Source organism: Topomyia yanbarensis, chromosome 1, assembly GCF_030247195.1.
Source record: "Topomyia yanbarensis strain Yona2022 chromosome 1, ASM3024719v1, whole genome shotgun sequence".
Lineage (NCBI taxonomy): Eukaryota > Metazoa > Arthropoda > Insecta > Diptera > Culicidae > Topomyia > Topomyia yanbarensis.
Window position 1 is genome coordinate 190,663,664 of NC_080670.1, and position 24,714 is coordinate 190,688,377.

At 37.1% G+C, this 24,714-nt stretch overlaps 1 protein-coding gene across 2 annotated transcripts in view; it reads right to left on the minus strand.

Annotated features, from left to right (window-relative positions):
• LOC131685101 (RING finger protein 17) overlaps window positions 1-24,714 on the minus strand; it is a 519,412-nt gene that overhangs the window by 259,820 nt on the left and 234,878 nt on the right. The gene's annotated exons all lie outside the window — the stretch shown is intronic.

Below are 24,714 nucleotides of genomic sequence, written 5' to 3' on the forward strand. Positions count from 1 at the left end.
TTGATGTCAAAAGCCCATTGTTCTTGATGGAGAAACATGAATTGAATAACTTATGAAAAGGTCGTAATGAAACCAAACAAATGTTTCTGTTTGAACAAAATTTAAAATATCTTGAAAACGTCGACATTTTGGAAATTTTTTATTATGAGCATTTTGATTTGCAATATTCTATAAGAAAATTATATTTTTAATTACCAATAGTAAAAATTCTAAAAATATATTAATATATTGTTTTTTTTTTATAGTTATCCTACTGGAGCTGTAGAACCTGAATCTCGGAAGGGCTCCCCGCTAGAAACACTCCCTACAATTGCAAACGAGACTTAAAATGTTACCCACTAAAACACTGCTCAAGGCCGATTGTACCGGGCCGTGATTCGGATTGTGATATTGAGTGTACGGTTTAGGTGTTCGGACGTAAGGACATTACGATCGCGTGAAAATGAGCGTTTATTTGTTTGTGCTTCTCAGATTATAAGTGCAGTAGCGTTTTTGTGATTGCGAACACTTGGGCGTGTTCGTTTTTGTGTATCATCGCGAAGGGCTCCAGCGTTTATATGTTACCCGCGTTCGATCGCGTGGGCGTTTGTATGTCGCGTATGTAACTTAGAGTGTATAAATTCGAATTTATGACCGTGTTACCATTCGCATGAATGGTACTATCACGAAGACCGTGAATCTAGTACTAAAGGGGACCTTCTCCTGGATTCGGCGGAGAATTAAACCAATATTTGAGATTTTTTTTGTGGAGAAATGAAAAAACATACGAACTTCTGCTTTTGATCTTTTATTCGTTATTTATCGAAAATTTAAAAATGATTTTTTTTTCGAAAAGTCAAAATGGCGGCTTAAAAAAGGCGTTTTTCTGAAAACCATATTTTTCTTCTTATGACAAGAACGGGGCTTCTTCTATTGATCTGATTTCCTTTATCCAAAAAAAAATGTATGGAAGTATTTGTTTGACTTATACCTAACACTGGCACGAAAAATTATTTATGTATAATTTTTAAACGAGATTACAGTAAAAAAGAGACAAATTTGACTTTTTCTTTTACATCTACATTTGTTTTTTTTTCATCTAAATTTATTGAAATTAAGTATAAGTGATAGGAAATCTTATCTGTTTTAATAAATAATATCAATTTCTCATTTCGGTTAACTACGAGAGGCCCTGCATTTGGAGAAGTTGGACGATGTTTCGCGCGCACAGGCCGACGAAATCCACCATTTTGAATTTTCTAAAAAAATCCATTTTCTAATCATCGATAAACAACGAATACAAGATCAAAAGCAGAAGTTCGCATGTCTTTTAATTTTTCCGCAAAAAAAATTCTCAAATATTGATGTTCCACCGAGTCCAGGAGAAGGATCCCTTAATTTTCAGTGCACGGTTCAGATGCTAGAAGAGAGTGGGTTTCCCCATATCACTATAGTTCCCGGTTATGTTGTCTAGTTGATATGAGCGATATTTTTTTAGTAGACTTCCGGACGTGACAAATTCATGATTGGGAAACGCAGGTCTATATAATCGTACTTGAGAACGCGTTTATAAATCTGTAGGCGTTAGAAAGTTCACCCAAATAACAGGGTCGATTTTATGTTTGTGAGATCACAGGGTATTTGGTTTGTGTGGATGATCGCAACTGCATATTCCCGGTTGTGACCGATGTTGTACTATCGCGCAGAGCTCGAGCGTTTGTATGTTACCGAGTTTGATCGCGTGTGCTTGTGTATGTAATTTCGCTCGTATAGATACGTTTGTTTAATCGGGTGCTTGCGCATTTGCGTTGGCATTTCAATATTCACGCGATCGATGATGGTGAGTCTATGCTTCAAATCTTGAAGAAAGTGAGTTTCCTCATATCGCTAGAGTATTGAGTATCCGGTCATGGTGCCCCAAGACTTCTAGTGTACATGAGTTAGTTTTTATTTAGCCGAGACTGGAGGCTTCTAGGCGTGAACGATTCATGAACACGTAGGAACGGACGTTGATATAATCGTACTTGAAACTGCGTTGATGAATTCGTAAGTGCTAATACATGGACTTCGTCACCGGAACGTTTTATGTATGAAAGGTCGCGCGCGTAAGTGTGTGCGGATGGCCAAGATTGCATGTTCTCAAGCGTGACCAGATTTGTATTATCGCGAAGGGCACAAGCGATTTCAGGTCAACGTTTCTTCTGATCGCGTGGATGCTTTTATGCCGCGGATGAATAGCTTTGAATGTTTGATTTCGTTCATAAAACCGTGTAGTTGTTTGCATATTCGCGAGGTCTTCTGACTGTTCGTGTGGGCCATCGTTCTGAGAAAGTCAACACCCCGTTCTTACTGATGTCTCTAGTTATGGCGCCCTGAAACCTGTGGTCTAGTGTAATGTTCAATTTTATAAACTTCAAAAGTTCAAAAACTCATAATTAGAAAAAACATCATGTTCAGCCAAAGCAAAAAATGCCTGTCAATTATGTTTAACTAAAGAATGTAAAAATTGTTTGAAGATAATTAAAATTTTTGTTGTTTCCGTATTTTAAAGTGGGATCTGCCAGACAAGTTCGGCTCAAGATATCGTAAGAGTGGGTGTTTGTATGTTGGTGCTTGAGACTGCGTTTAAAATTTGTTTACTTAATCATTAACAGGATTTCATGATTGCGAGATCACGAGCGTAGGTATGCATGATCGATCGTCTTTACGACCGGACTTGTATTATCGCGAAGGGCTCGAGCGTTTGTACGTTATTGTGCACGTACTTTTTATCGTCTGTGCGTTTGTATGTCGCTTATGCTAGCACGTTTGAAATGTCGTGTGTACTAATGCGTTTCTATAACCGTATGGTCTTTGCACATTCCCATGTGCTATTGAGTGTCGCCGAGAAAGAAACAGCAAAGAAACAAACAACACAATAATTAGACATACATTCAGTAAAGGTTAGATAGATACGAATCGAACGTATATTACAATAATATTAGAGAAAGGCAGTAGATATTGTGGCAATCAAGAGCAGAATGGCAAAAAATAAATCTAATGATTGGTTTATTTTACGCTGACAAATGGGAACATTGAGAAAATCGGAACATATTGTTTTCATTCTTTTTAGCAAACCGTAACTGTTGGTTCGTTTTCTAGAACCTATCAAACATATTTTCATTTTAGAGACTGACTAAATCGGAGGCTTAAAAAATCGGGTCTTCACTGCAGCACCAAACCACCTCATATGTAGTAGAAACACCAACTAATTGTTGAACTTTGCTTTGGGCTGGTGAGAGTAGGAAAAAGTATGCAATATAAAAAAGGCCCCCGTCGCCCTCCTCTATGCACCACTATTGAGGCGTATTGCAATCAACACACAGGGATTTTTTTTACCAAAATTGTGCGCACTATTAATTACGCCTGAATCGTTAAATTTGAGCTATTGACGTCTTCGGAGGAATCTGTAGACTTTACAAGCCCTTTCATATGGTGTTGTTATTTTAATGATTTATCTCCCTAAAAGTAAGATAAATTTGGCAATTTTCTTAGAAGTGCATATATTAAAATTATGCCTTCGACAATACTGGAGAACAAGCTTTTGCGAACAACTTTGCTGAAGACACAAAGTCTTTATCTTTAACATCTTCAACATCTTTGCTGGTTGTTTGTGGATGACCCCTTCAAACGCCAATTCATTACTATAACGTTTAAATATTCCTACAAAAAAAAGATTTGAATCACCAAAAAGGACAACTTTCTATATTACAACAACGGCTTATCTCGTATATTTTCAAAGTAATGTGGCAATTTTTGAAAAATAGTGTGTTTCAAATAGTGATTGGTTACTAACGGAATTTAAACTCTGGATGATGCACTCTTCACGCTATGTTCTGAACACTGGACTCTCGCCTCGAGATTCTCTGTTATGGACTCTGGATTCTGGCCTCTGGGTTCTGGGCTCTGGAGTCTGAACTCTTGCCTCAGTATTTTGGGTTAAGTACTTCGGGTTCTGGATTCTGGTCTCAAAGCTCTGGACGCTGGCCACAGTAATTTTGGGTTGAGGCTCTGGACTCTGGGTCCAGGATTCCCGACTCTGTTCTCTGCACTCTGAACTCTGGACTCTACATTCTCTGGATTCTGAGCTCTCGCCTCGCGAGATTCTGTGCTTTGGACTCTGGACTGTAGACTGTGGTCTCTGAGCTATGGGATCTGGGTCTTTTTATTCTGGACTTTGGCCTCTGAACTGTGGACTCTGGACTCTAAATTCTGCACTCGGAACTCTGGATTCTGGACTCCGGAATCTGGGCTCGTTCTCGGAACCCTGCGTTTTGGTCGCTGGGCTATGGAATCTAAACTCTGGATTATCGAATCTGAGCTCCGGATTCTGGACTTTCAACTCTGGTCTCACTATTTTGGGTTAGGGGCTATGGGCTCTGGATTATGTGCTGAGGACTATGGGCTCAGTATTTCGGGATAAGAATTCTAGAATCTGGTTTCTGGGCTCTGGACTCTGGGTTTTGGACTCTGGGCTCTGGCATCTGAGCTCTGAACTGTGGGCTCTGAACTCTACGTTCTGAGCTCTGCACTCGGAACTCTGGAATCTGAGCTCTGTCTTCAGAAATCTGGGTACTGATCGCTGCGCTATGGACTCTGGACTCTGCGTTCTCGACACTGAACTCTGGATTCTGGACTGTAGACTCGCCTCAGTATTTCAGGTTAAGGACTCGCGACTCTGGACTCTGGTCTCTCTCTCCTCAAGACTCTGGACTGTGGGCTATGGCAACTGGAGTCCGGATTCTCTCTTCGGGATTGTAGGTTCTGGTCTCTGAACCCTGAATAAAAATACACTGTCAGGCGTCAGACATAAATTTCTGGCATCTACTCGTCAAGACCATTCCGAAAATACCCAGACAGTCAAGATTCTAGACTGTGAACTCTAGATTCTGGACACCGGGTTCTGGCCTCGATATTCTGTGCTATGGACTCTAGACTCTGAGCTATGGTCTCTGGGATCTTGATTCTGAACTCTGGAATCCGGACTCTAGACTCTGAAGTCTGGGCTCTGACCTCTGGAATCTGCTCTCGGGACTCTGGATTTTAGACTCTTGGCTCCCTTCGGGACTCTGGATTCTGGTCTCTCGACTATGGACACTAAACTTTAGATTCTGGACTCTTCACTCTTATCGCTGGATGATGAACTCTTGCCGCTGGCCTCGACTTTCTGTGGTATGCACTCTGGACTTTGAACCATGGACTCTGGTATCTGGGGTCTTGATCCTTCTGGAATCTAAATTTTAGGCTCTGCACTCGGGTCTCTTGATTCTGGACTGTGGGCTCTCTCCTCGGGACTCTGGATTCTCGTTTCTGGGCTCTGTGTTCTAGACTCTGGGCTCCGGGTTCTGAACTCGGGACACTGGGCTCAGTATTTTGGGTGGTCTCTGGACTCTGATATCAGGATTCTCGTCTCTGGACTCTGAGCTCAAAATTCTGAACTTTAAACGCTTCACACTGTGTTCTAGACTCTGGACTCTCGCCTCGAGATTCTGTGTTATGGACTCTGGATTCTGGCCTCTGGGCTCTGTGCTCTGGAGTCCCCAAGTAGCATTTCTAGTTTTATAGCACACTACAAGTGCATTCTAGGTTTTAAGAAAGGCTTCAAGAGTGCCATGAAACCTCAATTGTTACTAGGGTGAACTCTTGTCTCAGTATTTTGGGTTAAGTACTTCGGGCTCTGGACTCTGGTCACAGTAATTTTGGGTTGAGGACTCTGGGCTCTGGACTCTGGACCCAGGATTCTCAACTCTGTTTTCTGCACTCTGAACTCTGGACTCTACATTCTCTGGATTCTGAGCTTTCGCGTCGAGATTCTGTGCTATGGACTCTGGACTGTAGACTGTGATCTCTGAGCTATGGGCTCTGGGTTTTTATTCTGGACTTTGGTCTCTGAGCTGTGGACTCTGGACTCTAAACTCTGGACTATGCACTCTGCACTCGGGACTCCGGACTCTGAGCTCTCTTCTCGGGACTCTGCGTTCTGGTCGCTGGGCTATGGAATCTAAACTCTGGATTATCGAACTCTGGATTCTGGACTTTAAACTCTGGTCTCACTATTTTGGGTTAGGGGCTCTGGACTTTGGGTTCTGGATTATGTGCTGAGGACTATGGGCTCAGTATTTCGGAATAAGAATTCTAGACTCTGGTTTCTGGGCTCTGGACTCCGGGTTTTGGACTCTGGGCTCTGGCACCTGAACTCTGGTCTCTGAACTCTACGTTCTGAACTCTGCACTCGGAACTCTGGATTCTGGAATCTGAGATCTGTCTTCAGAAATCTGGATTCTGATCGCTGCGCTGTGGACTCTGAACTCTGCGTTCTCGACACTGAACTCTGGACTCTAGACTCGCCTCAGTATTTCGGGTTAAGGACTCGCGACTCTGTACTCTGGTCTCTCTCCTCGAGACTCTGGACTCTGGGCTTTGGAAAGTGGAGTATGGATTCTCTCCTCGGGATTCTAGCTTCTGGTCTCTGAACACTGAATAAAAATACACTGAAAAAAAGTTCTGTTTGGACAAGGAAGTTTTTTTTAAATCCTTGAAAGTGCCCAACATCAATTTTTGACGGCAGGTAGGGAACATAATTACCTATCTTGGAACAAAGTTTCATCCAAATCAAAGATGGGTTTTTTTGTAAATCAAATTTAAATTTTTTAAATCGATTTTTTTCAGTGTAGGAGTCGATGAACAATTTTTTCGATATTTATATTCAAAAATTTTACTAATTTTGTGTAAATCAATCCTACAACTTTTTTTGCAGGATTTGTCATTTTTAGACTATAGCCATTTGATAAAAAATGGTAAAAAAGTTTGACCCTTTTCAAAAGACATTCTAGATCGTTTTTGGAAAAACAAGTCAAAGTGACAAAGTCTTCATGTACAAAAAGTTTCATCATTAAAATCTGGGAGGGTGCTGCCAACTCTGAATACGATTTAGCGCGAAATTCATCCAATAACTTCTCAGATGCACGAACTTTTCTAGAGAGATATGTATCTTGATAAGACGAATAACTTTCTGGAACATGTTGCAGATTTTTCTGCCGATATTTTTGAAGATGTTATGTTGAAAAAACAGTTTTTAAGGGGTCATTCACAAACAACGGTCAATAACTTCGAGTGCACTACAAATAGAGATTTCTGGTCTTCAGTAAAGTTGTTCGTAAAATCAAGTTCATTAACTTTTCGGAAGACTGCATCTTGTTTTTCATACTTTGAAACAAAAAAAAATTGTAGCAAATATCTCTCTTCAAGGAGGACTAATCACTATAACAATATAAGTAAAATGAAGATCTTGGATCATCATAAAACATTCTAGAAGATATCATTACTGTTTTTTGGCGAAAAAAAAACACTGTGCAAAATCTTATAGCAACTTTCGTTTAGAGGTCAATAATATTGCATGAAGATGTTTGTCATACCGTCAATCCAATCAGCAGCCTAGAAGAGGGATTTATAGAGGTCATACATAGTTCAAAATTTAATACAAAATTGGTGAACATTTGCCCGATTGATTGACGCAAACATTGTGGAATTCCGTGTAGTACAATGAAAGTTACCAACGTTCAAAATCTGTCACTCCTGTTTGTTAAAAAAATTTGAAACTTGTTAGCCGTAGTCATAACAAAAGAAACTGGAATGTGAATTTGTGGAATGATGGAAGACTAAATTGGTACATATTTCTCGGGTGAGATCATGAATATTTAGATAGTCATTAGTAAGTGTAAACGTGTCAAAGAATTTTTAGGTTCTTTCGGTCGGAGTCGTAGGATCTGGGTTGGTCGGTCACCCAAATTTTACGGGCAGTGTCATACAGCCTAAATTGTTACTAGGAAACACCACCTAGAGTAGTCGACCGAAACGAAGGTCAGTAGTTGCATTACTGAAAGTTACGCCCTGACTTACCTTAGTTGAAATACCAATCGACCCCCAAATACCAATTTATTTTCCACCTAACACTACCTGCCGACCAAATCCGAAAGGCGGACATCTCTGAAAGTGCCAGTCCAGCCACCCATATCGAGCCATCTACCTATATCTACTCCACCAGTAAGCCCCAGAGATTGTTCCGTAGACCGAGAAGGCTCCCCATCGATCCAAATTTACAACCCAATTTAAAACTAATTGTTTCCTTCTTCTTGTGGTAGTTGTTGTTGTTGTTGCTGATGCCGGGCGGAAATCGGAAATCTCTAATCGGAATGATGTTGCTCGGTTGGGGGGGGACCAGCACGTTACGTACGCATATCTACCACGTGTTGTGGGCTGGCTATAGTTGTAGTGTGCACTTCATCAACCGAGTTAATGATTACCTATCTTCATCTCGCTTCAATGGACCCCACATAATGCAGCTGCAGGATTTTACTGAATTCTTATCATTGATTTATGGCCACAGTAGCTTGTTCCTTCTCCGTATCGTACCCGATCCGAGCGAAGTATTTGCATATATTGGCTGGGTGTTGAGCCTTGGTCATGGCTGGTTGGCTGGCTGACTGGATGCTGTTGGACGTCTGGTCCAAGGATTTAAGATAGCAGCTTACAGAGAACGAAAGAGACTCCGGGAAGCTGATGGGCTTTGCAACAGAATCAATTTTTCAAAAATCAAATCTTAAAGCTCATAAGCATAAGATGATGGGCGCTGCTGGTCTCGGATTCACTAAGGCCATCAAGTCTGTGCTGTCATTCGGGTCGACGCTACGAGATGCTTGGTTTTGAAACCAGATGGGAAGCTGGTTTTCAACGATAGGTTGGCTGGCTTTGGAAGGAGAAATTTTACTCAGACGTTGTAAATTCCCGAACTCATCAAATTGCAGCAAGGAGAAGCTCTCTATACCGACAAGCCACTAAGATTCTGAAATATGCGACCCGATTCTCGCCGGAACGAAGTCGGTTTTTGGACTCTTTCAGAGAGCAACCAACTGCCAATAAAATAGCCTAATCGAGCGGAAAGGTGAAGAACAAACTGTTCGTTCTTTTCCTGATTGGCTTCGGGTTGCTTGGGGGCCTGGGACACGTGTTATCAAATTGTGTGCATCTTAATTTTTATTGGCCGCAAAGCTGAGGCCTGTAGCTTTCTTACAAATTGGTTCTATAACACTGACACAGATGATGGGACAGATTTTCTCTGTGAATATTTATAATTTAATTAAAGTGCACAAATTGAGGCCGACGGAAGAGCTGCATGGTTCGGTCGAACGGAGAAAGTGCTCTGTTTGGGTTGATTGAATTTCACGATGGGAAATGGGAACTCTTTCGTTCGTTCGTTCCGGGTCAGTTCGGAACAAAAGCTTCCACAGCTCGTAAAGATTTCGATTATGATAAGTAAAGCTTCCGATGAGATGTGGTGAGGCTTGTTGGGAATTTAATCGAATAGAAGAGATGCTTTACTGGATGTAGTGTAAACAAATTTAAATAATAAATTTCTTTTAAAAAAAAGCTACTTAAAAAGCTCGTTCCCATAGAAAAAGACTTCCTCCTTTTCTGGGCCATTCTTTATTGACACCGTAGAACGTTCTCATCGCAAGTAGGCGCTGGTTCGCCGCCACACAGCTCAATTACCCGCCGCAGCTTTTTGGGTGCAGTTCCGCTCGCGTGCTGCAACACCACTCCCATCCAAGTAAGCGGAAATCCGAACCGAACGAAGAAAAGGTGCTAAAAACATCGAATCAACAAGATCTACTGCGGTCGCAGTCGCAGCGGCAGTCGCCAAAAAGCTCTATAGGTCGAACCGTAACCGAGTCAGGCTCACGATTTTTTTCGTTGGTTTGGTGTGCTTTAATTAAGATACCTAAGCGCCTACTTTGTTCGCCGATTCCATACTAAAAAGCGGTTGGTTTAATCGTTTAAAAATCCCATCAACAGAGGACGACCTTGTGGCGGTAGGAAAGTGTAACAACTTCGATCATGAGTTGCTGTGTGGTCACTCGCGGGCGCGCGCATTAGATCTTGGGGGGAAAATCGTGCGCCCCAATTCCATACCGGAGAGCCCGTAATCTCGGGCTCTATCCCATTTGGCATAATGTCATTTGGCATAATGCCTTTTGGCATAATGCTATTTGGCATAATGACCATTTGGCATAATGACCATTTGGCATAATAGTCATTTAGCATAATGGTCATTTGGCATAATACCGTTTGGCATAATGGTCATTTGGCATAATGCCATTTGGCATAATGTCATTTGGCATAAGGGTGATTTGGCATAACCAATTAGCACCCAGCATTTATTGAATGTGCGCAAATAAAGAGAATGCCTATGCGTTATGAGTGCAGGGAGAATGGTGATTGACGGTCCAGGAAAGATAAACCTGGTCTACAAGACATTCGACTAGTTTATTTCGTCTGCGTTTTACTATCGAGGGGAGCACTGCACCTTCCCTTTGGTGTTTGCTCCAATGACAAGCAAATCAGAATCTCTCTATAGAGCAGTATTGTCTAAGCTTATCGAAATTGCTGATGAGATCGACGTTGAATTGCATCCAGAAGTGATTTTAACAAATTTGGAAAGGGTCTTATCAATGCGTTTGCCGAAGAGTTCAAGGCATGATGGATGTTTTTTTTTTTTCATTTTAGCATGAACTGGTGGAAATATATCCAACAAAGTCGTTTGTTGCAGATTTTCAACAAAAATGAAAACTATTTTAATACATACAAAAAAACCTGTTTTAACCCACCTAGCGGTTCAATTGTGCCATTCTCATCTCTACAAAAAATACGGCTTGGTGGCAGGTTATTTTCAACATAATTGTGGAAATGTCTATTACATTCATAGTACACTTTGCACTTATACACAATGGCTTGCCAGCCACGAACTTGATGAGATACGTGTCGACGGTGAAACACTTGAAACAAAAAAAATATCATACTTAATTAGTCTAATCAGCATTAGTTCAATGTTATCTGCTTGCTAGCTCATTTTGTCATGCGGGGGTGGGTGTGTGAGGAGGGCGAAAATCCCACGAACGAACGACTCCCCAGCTTAATTTGGTATGCTTTGTAATATGGTGGTGGTTTAAAGAGGGTTGGGAGCTGGGTGGGGTGTTGGTCTGAGGGGTGATTTAAGGGGATTTTAAAGGGAGGGGAGTGAACAGTAGAGGGGGGGGGTAACCCCTCTCCGTATACCTTCAACTACGCCCCTGTTAAAATCCAGAAACCTTATGCCAGCCAAAAAAAAATTATTAGGATTAGGTTGACGGTTTTCAGAGTAATTTCATAACCTTTCTATATGAGAAAGACAAAAATGTGCCAAAATCGGAAAAAGTAAATTTTGGTCAATTTTTTTTTTAGTTTGCATCAAATCTCGACGGCAAGTCATGCACCTTAAAGACATCTGGCATCAAAAATAAAAATTCTATTTTTAATGATAATGGTCATTGGAGTCGTCTGGTGGGTCGCAGTGCTGGTCTGATGCATATCATCGAAGAACTGAAACTAGAGGAAAAATTTATCGCTTCACAAATCTTGGCGCATATGTCACTAACCTCCGAGAAGAAGCGTCGTACCAAAGATCAGATAATTGATGCGAAACTGTGCAAAAATGTTACGAACTTACAAAATTTTGATACTATTAATTATCTTCAAGCAATAGCAGCAAATCTGGGCTCGCAACAAAGATGATTTTTTTAATTAAGTTTTCTAATCCCTATGACGGTTTATACGAATAAAATCATTGAATATAATTTATCTTGTTTTAATTTGCACATAAACTATTGAAAGAAACAGAACCAGAACAAATGCTTAGTTTACTGAATTTATTTACACAAGGATTTTAAAAGTAAAATTTGCTTTGAGTAAGATGTCATAAATTGTGGAAATATGAAATTAGGAATTTGCAAACTTTCGCATTAAAGAACAGCTCATAATTAAAAGAAGGATGAATTTTCAGTAAAGTTTGTCATTTATCTTTCAATAATTAGGATAAGTACAGACTAGATAGTTCGGTATAAATCATTGATGATTTTCCCTTCTTTTAAACATGAGCTGTTCTTAAATAGAAAGATTGTCAAAATTTCTATTTAAAATTTACATAAGTAGATGCTAGCTTGTCGTTAATCCAATGTTCACTTTGCCAAATACAAAAATATACCAAATAGAATTATGCCAAATGGCGTTATGCCAAATGGCTTTATGCCAAATGGTGTTATGCCAAATGGCGTTATGCCAAATGGTCTTTATACCAAATGGTCATTATGCCAAATTGCCATTATGCCAAGTCACCTTTATGCCAACTGACTATTATGCCAAATAACCATTATGCCAAATAACCATTATGCCATATGACATTATGCCAAATGGCATTATGCCATATCACATTATGCCAAATGGGGTAGAGCCGTAATATCGATCCTTTGGATCTGTTTGTTTGCTTAAAGCAATTAAGTGTACTTGGATCCGTTTCTATTGAATTGAATGCGAAATTGGATCGAGGTAAGAATTAATAAAAGTTCTGGTTGTAATGAGCTGATTTGTCGTGTCCTGAGATCTCGGATTGGTAAAGAGATCTCCGATCGTCGTGATTCCATTTAAGGTATGTGTGCTAGTGGAGCTTTGTTAGTTGATTGACAGTATAATTGATCGATGTTTAATTTGGTTTGACCACGCTTAATTGTGTCATCACTGTGAAGTGATCGTAAGGTTACTGTAATATTTCTTTGACAAAGAAGAACATAGTTCTAGGCAATAATTGCAAGCAAAAGATTTGCTTTGCCTTCCGAAGTATGCTGCTAATCGTGGTTTGCAAATTCACGATTGCTTTTGTCTCTTATATGTGCTGGAAAAACGACTCAGTAAAACAGAAATAGGTTCAGTTTAAATTTAATATTCCCTCATTGCCACATCAAATTTAATTATTTATTTAGCCTCTAGGCAGCCGGCTACCGAGAGAGACCATCATACATTGTACAATCTCATACAAACATGAGCACTGATTGAACACATACATAATGGTACTTAGTTCTAGACCCACGCACAACTATTTATTCGTCATAACATAACTAGCGACCCTTAACTTTCTGTGTTAATGGTACATTACCGACAAATAAAAATTTGGGATGAAAACCTCGGAGAAAAATTATCGAAGGTCAATTCGGTATGGGTACAGGCCAACTGGCTAAAGGCAAAAAGACACACTGATAAAAAAGACTGAATTTTCGAATAAAAACTAAAAATTTTTCATAAGACGTATCCTTCCTTCGTTTATTTTTCTTTTTATTTTATAGGTTTTGCCAAGAAAGTTGAGTGTTTTTTTAAAGGTAGCAGAGAATGCCACTTGGTAAGGCAGCAACTAAGGATTGTTATCTTTCATATTTTTTTTAAATTTATGAAGAATTTTACAACTAATTTTTTAAATTGCTTAAAAAAATTTGACTTCACTTGTTCTAGAGTTACACAAAATTTTAAAACAAAAAATTATGGAGCTATTTTTTAAAGACCTCATTAAACTCAAAAACTTGCATATTAAAGAAAAACTAAAAAATAAACAGGAAATAGGTAAAAGGAAAAAAAACAAATAGTTAAAAGAGAAGGATAAGAGAAGAATCAGTACCAAAACAATAGAAATGCTTAAGAAAAAGGAAAAAAATAAGAAAAAAAAGAACAAAGCGACAGAAAAGGAATTAAGAGCAACAAGAAATAGGAAAGTGAAAAAAGTAAAAAACAAGGTAAAATGAAACATATAAAAACAAAAACAGAAAAAAAGAAAGGAACAAGAAAAAGGGGTAAAGAAAAATTGAAAGAAAAGAAAAATGAAATACTAAAATCTAAAAAAAAACTAACCAAAAAAAACAGAAAAAAGGAGAAACATGAAATGGATAGCAACAAAAAGGAAACAGAAATGGGGAAAACAAAAAAGTGACGACAAGAAAAGGAAATTACGAAACCGAAATAGAGCTGCCGCGCAAAGGTCAATGTAGATTAAAACGCCAGCCGCCTGTAAGTAATGCTACACCTCAAGGCTAAGAGGAAAAGAAAAGGAAACACAAAAAAAGAAAAAGAAAGAGAAGACAGTGTCAGAAAAACTAAGGAAACATACAAAGAAAAAGAAAAGAAAATTACAAAACAATAGAAATGCTTAAGAAAAATAAAAAAAAGGAACAGAGAGACAGAAAATGAATTGAAAGCAATAAGAAATAGGAAAGTGAAAAAAGTAAAAAACAAGGTAAAATGAAACATATAAAAACAAAAATAGTAAAAAAGAAAGAAATATGGAAAAGGGGTAAAGATAAATTAAAAGAAAAATGAAATGCTAAAATCTAAAAAAAGAAACCAGAAAAAACAGAAAAAAGAAAGGTCAAACATGGAATGGATAATAACAAAAGGGAATGGAAAAAAACGAAAAAGTGAAAACAAGAAAAGGAAATTAAAATAGCGAAATAGACTTGCCGCGCAAAGGTCAGTGTTGATTAAAACGCCAGCCGCCTGTAAGTTTTTTTTTATTTTAATTATAGAGGTTTTTACTTGAGCGTCATTCGCCTCTTTGTCGGGTTAGAGAAATCTCTTTAGGGATCATTCATAAATGACGTAGCATTATATAGGGGTGGGGGGAGTTTTGCATTTTGTGATGATGTGTGACGAACGGGGGGGGAGGGGTTAATGTCAGGCTACGTAGCTTTTTTACAGAGGAATAACTAACATCGCTTATTGAAGAAAAAATTCGGGGACAGGGGGAGAGTTACCGTCAAGCTACGTAATTACCAGGGGGTTGTTTAGAGGTTTGTGACGAAATGCTACGATGGGGGAGGGGGGTCTTAAAAATTACTCAAAAAATGCAACGTCATTTATGGATGGACGCTTAGAAAAATCTCCAAACATATGTGCGGGGTTGGGAATTGAACCCAGATGGGCTCCGTACAAGCCAATCGATGTACTAATTACGCTATCTCCACCCCCTAGCCACCTGTAAGTAATGCTACACCTCGAGGCCAAGAGGAAAAGGTTAAAAAATAAGGAAAAATAGTAAAAAAAGGAAAAAGAGAAAGAAGACAGTGTAAGAAAACCAAAGGAAATATAACAAAGAAAAAAAGAAAGAAAAAAAAAATGACAAGAAAATAAAAGGGAAAACGGAAAAGAAAAGAAATAAAGTAAAAGAGGAAAAAACAAGGATATGATAAAATAACAAAATAATAGAAATAATCGAAAAAGAGCACCACTAAAGCAAAATAGAAAAAAAAAACATAAAATTAAAAAGGCAAATAAATAAGAAAACTAGAAAACATAATACAAAAAAAAGAAAACCGAAAAGGGGAAAAGAGAAAACCGGGAAGAGGAAAACGGAAAGCGAACAGGAAAATAAAAACATGAGATATGAGAAGAAAAGAAAAAAAGGTACGAGAAGACATGGAAGAGGGCAAAGAAAACACAAAATAAAAGTAGAAAAGGGAGAAGGAAAGGAACAGAAAAAGGGAAAGAAAGGGGAAATGAAAATAAGATGTAAAAAAGAAAACAGTAAAAACGAAAAAACTAACGGAGAAAGAATGCGGGAATAAATAGATAAAATACTATGACAGACGATACAGGAAATTAAGAAAAGGAAAAGAATAAAGAAAATTACAAAAAGGAGATTGGAAAATAGAAAAAAATAGAATGGAAAAACGAAGAAATAAAAACGAGAAATGAGAAAGACAAAATATTACAAGAAAAAAAGTTGACAGGAGCAGATAAAACAAAAAATAAAAAAGAAACGAAATGGGAAAATAAGAATAAAACAATAAAAAAACACGGAAAAAGAAAAAAAATAAGTGGAAACAAAATAAGTTGAAGAAAAAAAGGAGAAAATGAAAAAACGACGAGCAAAAATGAAAAAAAAAAATAAGAAAAAGTTAATAGCCTTTAGAAAAAAGATGACAGCAAAGAAGGCGCAAGCAAAAAAAAGGTAAAGAGTAAAAGTAAAACTGACATGATCAAAACGAAGGAAAAAACGGCAATAAAAGAAATAGGAAAATTAAAAAGTAGAGAAAATGGAAAAATAAAATGGGAAAAAGAAGGAAAACTAAAAAAAGACAACTGGACCTGAAAACAAAGTAGACCATAAAAACTGAATGGTGAAAGAAAAAGAGAAAAACCCATATCAAAGTAAGAAAATCTAGTAAAACAAAAGAAAACAGGAAAATATAATAGTTAATGGCAAAAAAAAAGAACAGAAAGGAAGAACAATACGACAGAACACAAAGGAACAAAAACGAAATACAAAAATAGATTAAACAAATCAATGAGAAATAAGAATAGACAAATGCAAAAAAAGGAAAAATAAAATAAAAAGCAGCGAAATAATAAAATGGAAAGAAAGACAGTAGAAAAAATGGCGATAAAAAATGTGAAAGGAAAATAAACAATTTGTAGAAGAAAAAGTTAAAACAAAAGAAAAATTTAAAAAGGAGAAGGAAAGGAGCTGGAAAAGCGAAAGAAAAAGAAATGAAAATAAAATATAAAAAAAGAAATCGGGAAAAACAAAAAATAATAACGGAGAAAGGATGCGGGAATAAATAGATTAAATACGATGAAAGACGATACAGAAAAATAAAAAAAGGAAAAGCATCAAACAGAGAGCAAAGAGGAGAAGGTAAATGGACAAAAGAAAATGGAAAAACGACAAAATAAAAACGATAAAAAGATGAACATGAAAAAGAAAGAGAAAGCGGGAATAAAATAAATAGGAAAATTAAAAAGTAGAGAAAACGTTAAAATAAAAATAAGAATAAGAAAAAAAAAAGTAAAAACCGTAACCTGAAATCAAAATAGAACATAAAAGCTGAAAGGAGAAAGTAATGAAGAAAAATACTTAAATCAAAATAAACAAAACGAAACATTAAAAAATGAGTCTGATAAACGAAAAAATCAATAAAGATAAAGTAAAGGGCAAAGAGGAGAAGGAAAATAGAAAAAATAGAGAAGAAAAATAAAAAATTGAAAAAACAAAGTAGTAAAAACCAGAAATGAAAAACAAAATATTATAAGAAAAAAAAAACGAGGGAAACGAAAAGGAATAAAGCAAAAGAAAAACGGAAAGAGAAAAAAATGGGAAAAAATGAGTAGAAGGAAAAAAATGAGCAAAAGGAAAAAAGAGAAAAGGAAAAAATGTATGAGCGAAAATTAAAAAGGATATAGGAAAAAATTAAAAGCTTTAGGAAAAAAGTTAACAGGAAAAAATAAACAAGCTAAAAGATAAAAGCTGAAGGGCAAAAAGAAAACTGAAAAGATGGAAAAAAAGACAAAACTGGAATAAAAGAAATAAGAAAAGATTAAAAAGTAGAAAAAATGGTGAAATAAAACTAAAAGAAAGAAAAAAAGTAAAAACAAAAAAATATAAAAAACGAAATCAGAAAAAAAACAAAAAAGCAACAGAGAAAGGATGCGGGAATAAATTAAATACTACGAAAAACGAAACAGGCAAATAAGAAAAGGAAAGGGATAAAAAAGAGAGCATAGAGAAGGAAAATAGAAAAAAGCAAACGTAAAAACGAAGAAATAAAAACAATAAAAAAGGAGAAAAGGAAAAAACGATGAGCAAAAATGAAAAACGATATAGGGAAAAGTTTGTAGTAAAAGAAAAACTGAAAAGATGAAAAAGAAAGAGAAACCGGGAATAAAAGAAATAGCAAAATTAAAAAGTAGAGAAAATGTTACAATAAAAATAAGTTAAAGAAAAAAGTAAGAGCCGGAAACTTGAAAGCAAAATAGAACATAAAAACTGAAAGGTGAAAGTAATAAAGAAAAATACTCAAATCAAAATAAACAAAACGAAACAGGAAAAAATGAGTCTGATAAACGAAAAAATCAAAAAAGGAAAAAGGCAAACAAAAGAACAGAAAGAAAGAACAATACGACAAAAGAACACAAAGGAACAAACATAAGATACAACAATAGGAAAATGTTAAACAAAACTAGTAAGAAAAGGAAACAGCATAAAGGGAAGAGTTAAATGTAAAAGGAAGGAAAAGTAAAAACAGGTTGAATAAAAAATCTAAAATATAAAAGCAGCAAAATAATAAAATGTAAAGAAAGGAAGTAGAAAAAATGGCAATAAAAATTGTGAAAGGAAAAAAAAACAAGTTGTAGAAGAAAAAGCAAAAAGAATTCTTATTTTTATTTACCCATTCTTATTTTTATTTACCCTATTTTGACTAATTTTAGTTCGTCTGTTTAGGGGCTATTAAGACCGTGGGAGTTTTCTGACTATCGGACATATTCGTGGAACCGCTATTGTAAAAAATTTTGATAGCTGAACCTTATTCTTCAGTTTTTTTTTTTTTTTTGGAAAGGAGATGTAATGTCACTAAATGATAAAACCGTGATTAAAGCAACGAATTAAAGTGCAAAAAAATAACGAGTGAGTATTTTGGAAAGCTTGAGGCTCCTATTTTACGGAATGATTTTAGTTTGGGTGAAACCATACAGATATTTTCAAGACACTTCCCACTTTTGTGCCAAATGAGCGTACAGGGCTGTTCGGACCCACTGTTCCATCAACCACCGTTCAGCGGCTTACGTCTGCGAGCACGATTGAACACACCATTGCAAAGAAAATACGCGAAGTGCCAATCGACAGCTGTGACTAACCAGATAAAGTTTTTCTTAACGCAATTTATGATTTTTTTGCTTATTCTCCAATAAGAAAAACATAATGCAAAAAAAATTAAAAAGGTCCGAATTACCCCTACATTGTAAAAGAATGGAAAAACGTAGTTTTGCAAATCGTTGCCTAGCGCTACCATGAGGAGGCGGTAAATGAATTTTTATAGCTCCAAAATGTAGTTGAGGTGTCAAACTAACAATTAGGACCTTTGACCGTTCATTCTTTCACATCTATCCACCTAAAAGAGCGAATTGCTAAGGTAAGGGTTACCCTAAACTATTTTTTTTGAAGACCGTAATCTGAATGTGTAATGCTTAGAGCAATTTTGAACAGTGCACAGGTGAGGAAAATGTTCACGAGTCGCCACTGAACTCGTGTGAAAAAAGAACACGAATCGAAGCAAAACGTTAGCGTTTTCAATCATTGTGACGCACCTAGAACCTCCAAATCAACAGCTAGCACTGCCAATGATAATGAGTACGACAAAAAACACGAATACACTATCGTGACCCGTACCCTTCCTAAACAATCCAAACCAGTTAAACGAGATCCATATACAACATCAATGGCGCGGACAGATTAGCCGAAAACTATAAACCGAGAGACAGCGAACTACGCGACCCCCAAACAACAGCAGGCGACGCAGCTAATAGATCGGCAACAGGAAAGATCATATTAATGCGAAGTAACCAATCGCGTTCACAAGATCCGAAGGAAGCATAAATAAATTAGATTTAATTTCTTTACACATTGTAAATATTAAAAAAAATCTACAGCTCGGTTAAGCTCATTGAGCCGTGTCAAATAAATGCAATAAAAAATATACTGTGGCACACTAAAACACCTAGATTTTTTAAAAATATTTTTCTTATTCGATGTCAAATATTTTTCATATTAAAAACACAATTTTTGAGTGTGAACTAGTTGTCGATTAATATATTTTGAACATTTTCTGACCTTACTTGTTCTCGAGCTATACCATTTTTAAAATAAAAAAAAAATTAAAAAATTTAAAATAAATGATTTTTCGTAGCCGTTGTTACTTTAAAAAAAACTGCTTTTACCATTTATATAACCGTGTATCCATTGGCATAATCGTTTGGGCTTTTACATTTTCGCGCGAGACGCGGTTTTGAGTGTACGTTTCAGAACTGGAAGGCAAGACGTCTCCCCATATTACTAGAATATCCAGCAATGGCATTAGTCTAATCGTTATTGAGACAGCGTTTATATGTTCATAAGTTCTAACATATTAACTTGATCACCGGAGCGTTTTGGTGTAAGCTCACGGGCAATTTATATTATCGCGAAGGGAACAAGCGTTTCTATGTTAACGCATTTGATCACGCGGCCATTTTCATGTCGCGTATCGTCGCTGTTGTGCTATCTTACATGACACAAACGCCCTTTCGGGGTAAACTGAGTTAGATATGCCACATTACTTATCTGAAAAATCCCTACAAAATGGCGCTACTATCGGAATTTTGAAATTCTTCTTGGCTACTGCGGTACAGCGAGAAAAGTCATTTGAATGTGTTGGTATTACCGTTTGGGGAATGTTTTGTTGGGATCGTTTTACTATTAAACGTCTTGCTATTAGAGCATTTTTTTCTTATGACCGTAAAGGTATTATGACCGAGTTTTGGGTATAGGTATAAATATATCTTCTAAAGGAGCAAACTTTGTAGGTCGTATGTATTTCGTGATAGGCTGCTTATTCGAAAATATGATATTAATGCTAATTTTTATCCAAAGCTTCAGGAGCGGATCCAAAGAGAGGTGTGTTTCGTGTTTCTTGGACCAACAAGTTTTAAGAAAAAATGGTTTAGGAACCCTACATGGGTCAGAAAAAAGTTGGACATGAAAGGGTTAATTTTTAATATACGCTTCCGATGTTAGAAGAGAGTAAGTTTCTCCATATCGCTAGAGTTCCCGGTATATGTCGCCCTAAAACTTGTTGTTAATGTATGTGAGTCCAATTTGAAAAAAATCGTCCAACAAAGGGCACTGACCCAGACTGGTAGGAGCAAGAATGGGGGCTTCCAAAAGTGACCGATCGTTTATAAATTCTTAGGTGTTAAAATGTTCACTTAATCACAAGGGCGTTTTTATTTTTGCGAGATCGTGGGTGTGAGTTTGCGTGGATGATTGCAATTGTATGTTCGCGTTTGCGACCAGAGCTCTATTTTCGCGCAGGGCTCGAGTGATTGTATGTTAACGGGTAACTTCGCACGTTTGACTTTTGTAGACGATGATGGAAGGCATGGGTCTGGGTTACTATTTTTTTTTAATTCAGTTAGTTAATTTGAAAGCCACAAATGCGTTAGCTTGGCGGCGAAAAATTATTTTTTTTACATTTTAAATAACTTTCTTCAAGTAGATTACAATGTTGAGATATTTTTTTATATAAAAGCGGAGTAATTTTACTGCTATCTTAAGACTAGAAATACAATTCGATATACAAGAGTGGAGACTATAGATTTTTTACGAAAAATTTTAAAACAAGGAATCTAGCTTGATACACAAGAAGGTTTTCTACGAAAAATTTTACAGCTCTCTTAAAGCTAAGAATACAGTTTACTATACAAGAGGGGGAATAACATTTTTTGATAAATTTACAGCTATCTTAGAACTAAGGATATAATACGATTTACAAAATGGGGAACAATAGTTTTAATGAAAAATAAAAATTGCAGCTATCTGCTTGGTCAAGATATTCAGAGGGTATTTTCCCACATTGGTGTAGCGGGTCTGGGTTACTAGGATCAAAGCTAGAAGCTTCCGTACGTGTCCAATTTATAATAGTGTGGAAGCGGGCGTTAATATATTCGGACTGGAGACCGCATTCATATCATTTTAAGTGCTAACATTAACATATTAGTTTTATCAGATCAACAAAGCATTTTTCAGTGAGTAAAATCGCGGACATAGACAGGCGCGGATGATCCCGATTGCATATCTGCATGCGTTGCCAGATTTATATTATCGTAAAGGGAACGAGCGTCCGTATGATAACGTATTCGATCGCACGGCCGTTTTTATGTCAGGTATGCTAGCATGTGTGTAGCTTCACCTGTTTGAATTCGTTTATGCTAGTAAACTTTTGAATGTTCGCACGGGTCGTTACTCCGATGTTTAATTTTGAGTGTACGATTAAGATGAAGGGAGAAAGCTTCCTGGAAGCTCCAACTATGTCACCCTGAGACTAGTAGCCTAGTGAATATGAGTTCGGAATTCAAGAGTGGGAGCTTTGTATGCTAGCACATGAGAGCGCGTTTAAAAATTCGTAAGCGCTACCACGCGATAGCGATCGGGTTTGTATTATCGCGAAGGATTAGAGTGATTGTATATTATTGCGCTCGTTAATTTTATCGCGCGAGCGTAATTAATACGGGTCCATATACACACAACAAACTTTTCAACTAAACAAAAACGATTTTTTTTAGAAATTTTTGTTTCCCTTTTTGCTGTCTTTATTTCACAATCATTGACAGTTTTCGAAAATAACCATTTTTTGAGCTAACTGGGGATGCGATAATCAACAAAAGCAAAGGTTGTGTAATCAATTTTTTATTTGGAACAGCTAAGACCAAAATTTAAAACTTATATTATAACTTTCCGATAGAAAGACCGCAGTGTAGGGAATGGCGAACGACACATTATTTACATGTTCTTAAATGTTATATCTTGTGTGGATCCTCACTCTTTTATGTGCCTCGTTGTGAGACATAAAATTGCAAGGCTCTTTTTTAGAATTTGGAATGTTTGGAAACATTATGGCGAAAGGTCTTGCTTACCCGTATGTCCATATGAGAAAAATCAAGTAAATTCCACATAATTCTAGAACATTGGCTAGGCTGTGTACGGCGGCATGAAGCCATGTTTTTTTATGCATTGCTACCGACAGAAGCTGTCCAATTAAGCGTGAACATGTCGTTCACATTCTCCTTTGATCATTCGAACTCATCTGTTAATAATATTTTGTGCACTGTAAAAAATTTACTTAGCTGTTATTTAACATGACGAATGGTTTAAGGTTGTGACAATCTTGAGAATGCTTCAAAAAATATCGTCAATGGAAGAAATTTGTGAAAAAAATATTTCTATTCTAAATTATTTACCGATATTGCTATATATTACAAATGTATGAAATCAAAGCTGTTAAAACTGTTTTTGACAATATACAAAACACTGACTAGAGATACCCAATCGAATGTTTTTAGTCAATGTTGACACCTATTTACGTAATCTTGCTTCTTACACATTAAAGATGAAACAATGATTTGAATAGTAAAAAACTAAAGGTGTACTTAGAACAAATCAATCGCAATTTTCTTACAGTGCCAAGGAATTCAGACTGCATGCCGTCCAGCTGTTGAAATTGAAAAGAACTAAACCGATTTTTTTAATACACCTACCTTACCTACTCGAATGAGCCAACGATTCCATCCGATGCTTACCACCATCCAACAAACAACAGTCCAAAGCCATCAGCAGAAGCGAGTAAACCGACACTCAAATTGCGCATGTTAGGAATCCGGCTCCGACGTTTGTTGTTGTGTAATTATATTGGACGCGCGGTCGGTCTTATGCCGCTGTGGTTGTTGCTTTTACTTGCACTTTTGCTCCATTGGAAGTAGTATGCATGTGCACATATTTTTGCAATGCCTTCATCGGGTGGGAGGAGATGGTAGCCCACTCTAGGGATTGTTATTATAGGATCAATTATTCGAGCAAATTTTCCAATGTCTTTAATTTAGATCGAACAAAGCGGCGGCGGCGGTAGTGTAACAGTTTTTCAGCGCCAAAAAGGAATGGTTATTATGTGAGCCAATGTATGATTAGCAACTATTAATTTGTTATAGTTGTTCGAAGTCGATAATTGGATTAGGTTTGGAGTTGCTCACCCAGAAGACAAACGACCCAAACTACAGCCCGCAGTGGGTTAACATTTAGTCAAACGTAGCGAAAAGTAGGCGACGTTTAGAAACAGGCCTTTTAATTGTAGATTAAATAATCATTACGTACCTACAATGTCTACTTTGATATTCGTTTTCGTTTCAATTTTTCTCTAAAGTTATATTTTTCCTTAAACTCAAAACGTTTTTTCTCGCGAAATTATCTAATCTGTTATTTCCCACCACATAGATACTACCTTCAGTTTCTTCAATGTGCAGAACATGTTAAAAAACCGAAAAAGAAAAGACTAAACTGTGTTTAATACAGTGCGACGCGTTCGTTTAGCCGCACTCGTCTTTCGAATTTATTTCAAACAGAAACAAGTAGAATGTCATAGAATATAATTTAGTTTTATTTCTCATTACTAAACAAAAACAAAAATTCCAATTTCTTCAAAAATAGTTCACGCAGAAAAATTAAAATGAAAAAAATCGTAAATTCCCAGCTGCATTCGTTTAGCCGCACATCGGATCGGATCGGAATTAGAAAATTTGTTATATTTCCACCGGAAATTTAATATTTGGTAGCTCCTCCTTTACTCTTAATGACTTCGAAAATTCTGTTGGACATTGAGTTAACGAGGTTTCGGATAGTTCGTGGATCGATTTGTTCCCAGTGTTCCCGTATACAATTTTTGAGGTCCTTTGTAGAGTTGAACTGGCGCCCGTTTTGATAAACTTTTGAAGCTAATATGCCCCAAAGGTTCTCAATTGGATTGCAATCCGGACTGCATGCTGGCCAATCAAGGACGGCGATTTCCTTCTCAATAAACCATGCTTTGGTTTGACGTGATACGTGAATAGATGCGTTGTCCTGCTGGAAAATTATCTTTTCATCAGAGTAATTATCTAAGTGGGGCACCAAAACATCTTCCAGTAGCTCACAATAGCTGCTGGAATTCATTCTTGTAGTAATCCAGCAGATGGGTAGCTTATGGTCGAAAGAAAATCCTCCCCATACCATGACCGTGCCACCTCCAAAATTTCGCTTAGAACGAGTGATTGATTTATCCTTTAAATCATGCCAATAATGGCTGTAGCAGTCAGGGCCATCAAGATTGAATTTTTTCTCGTCTGAAAATATTACTTGGCGCCACTCATCGGTCCAGTGCATATGCTCCTGTGCAAACCGCAGACGATTTACCTTGTGTTGGGATGTCAACCTGGGTTTCGCCTTGG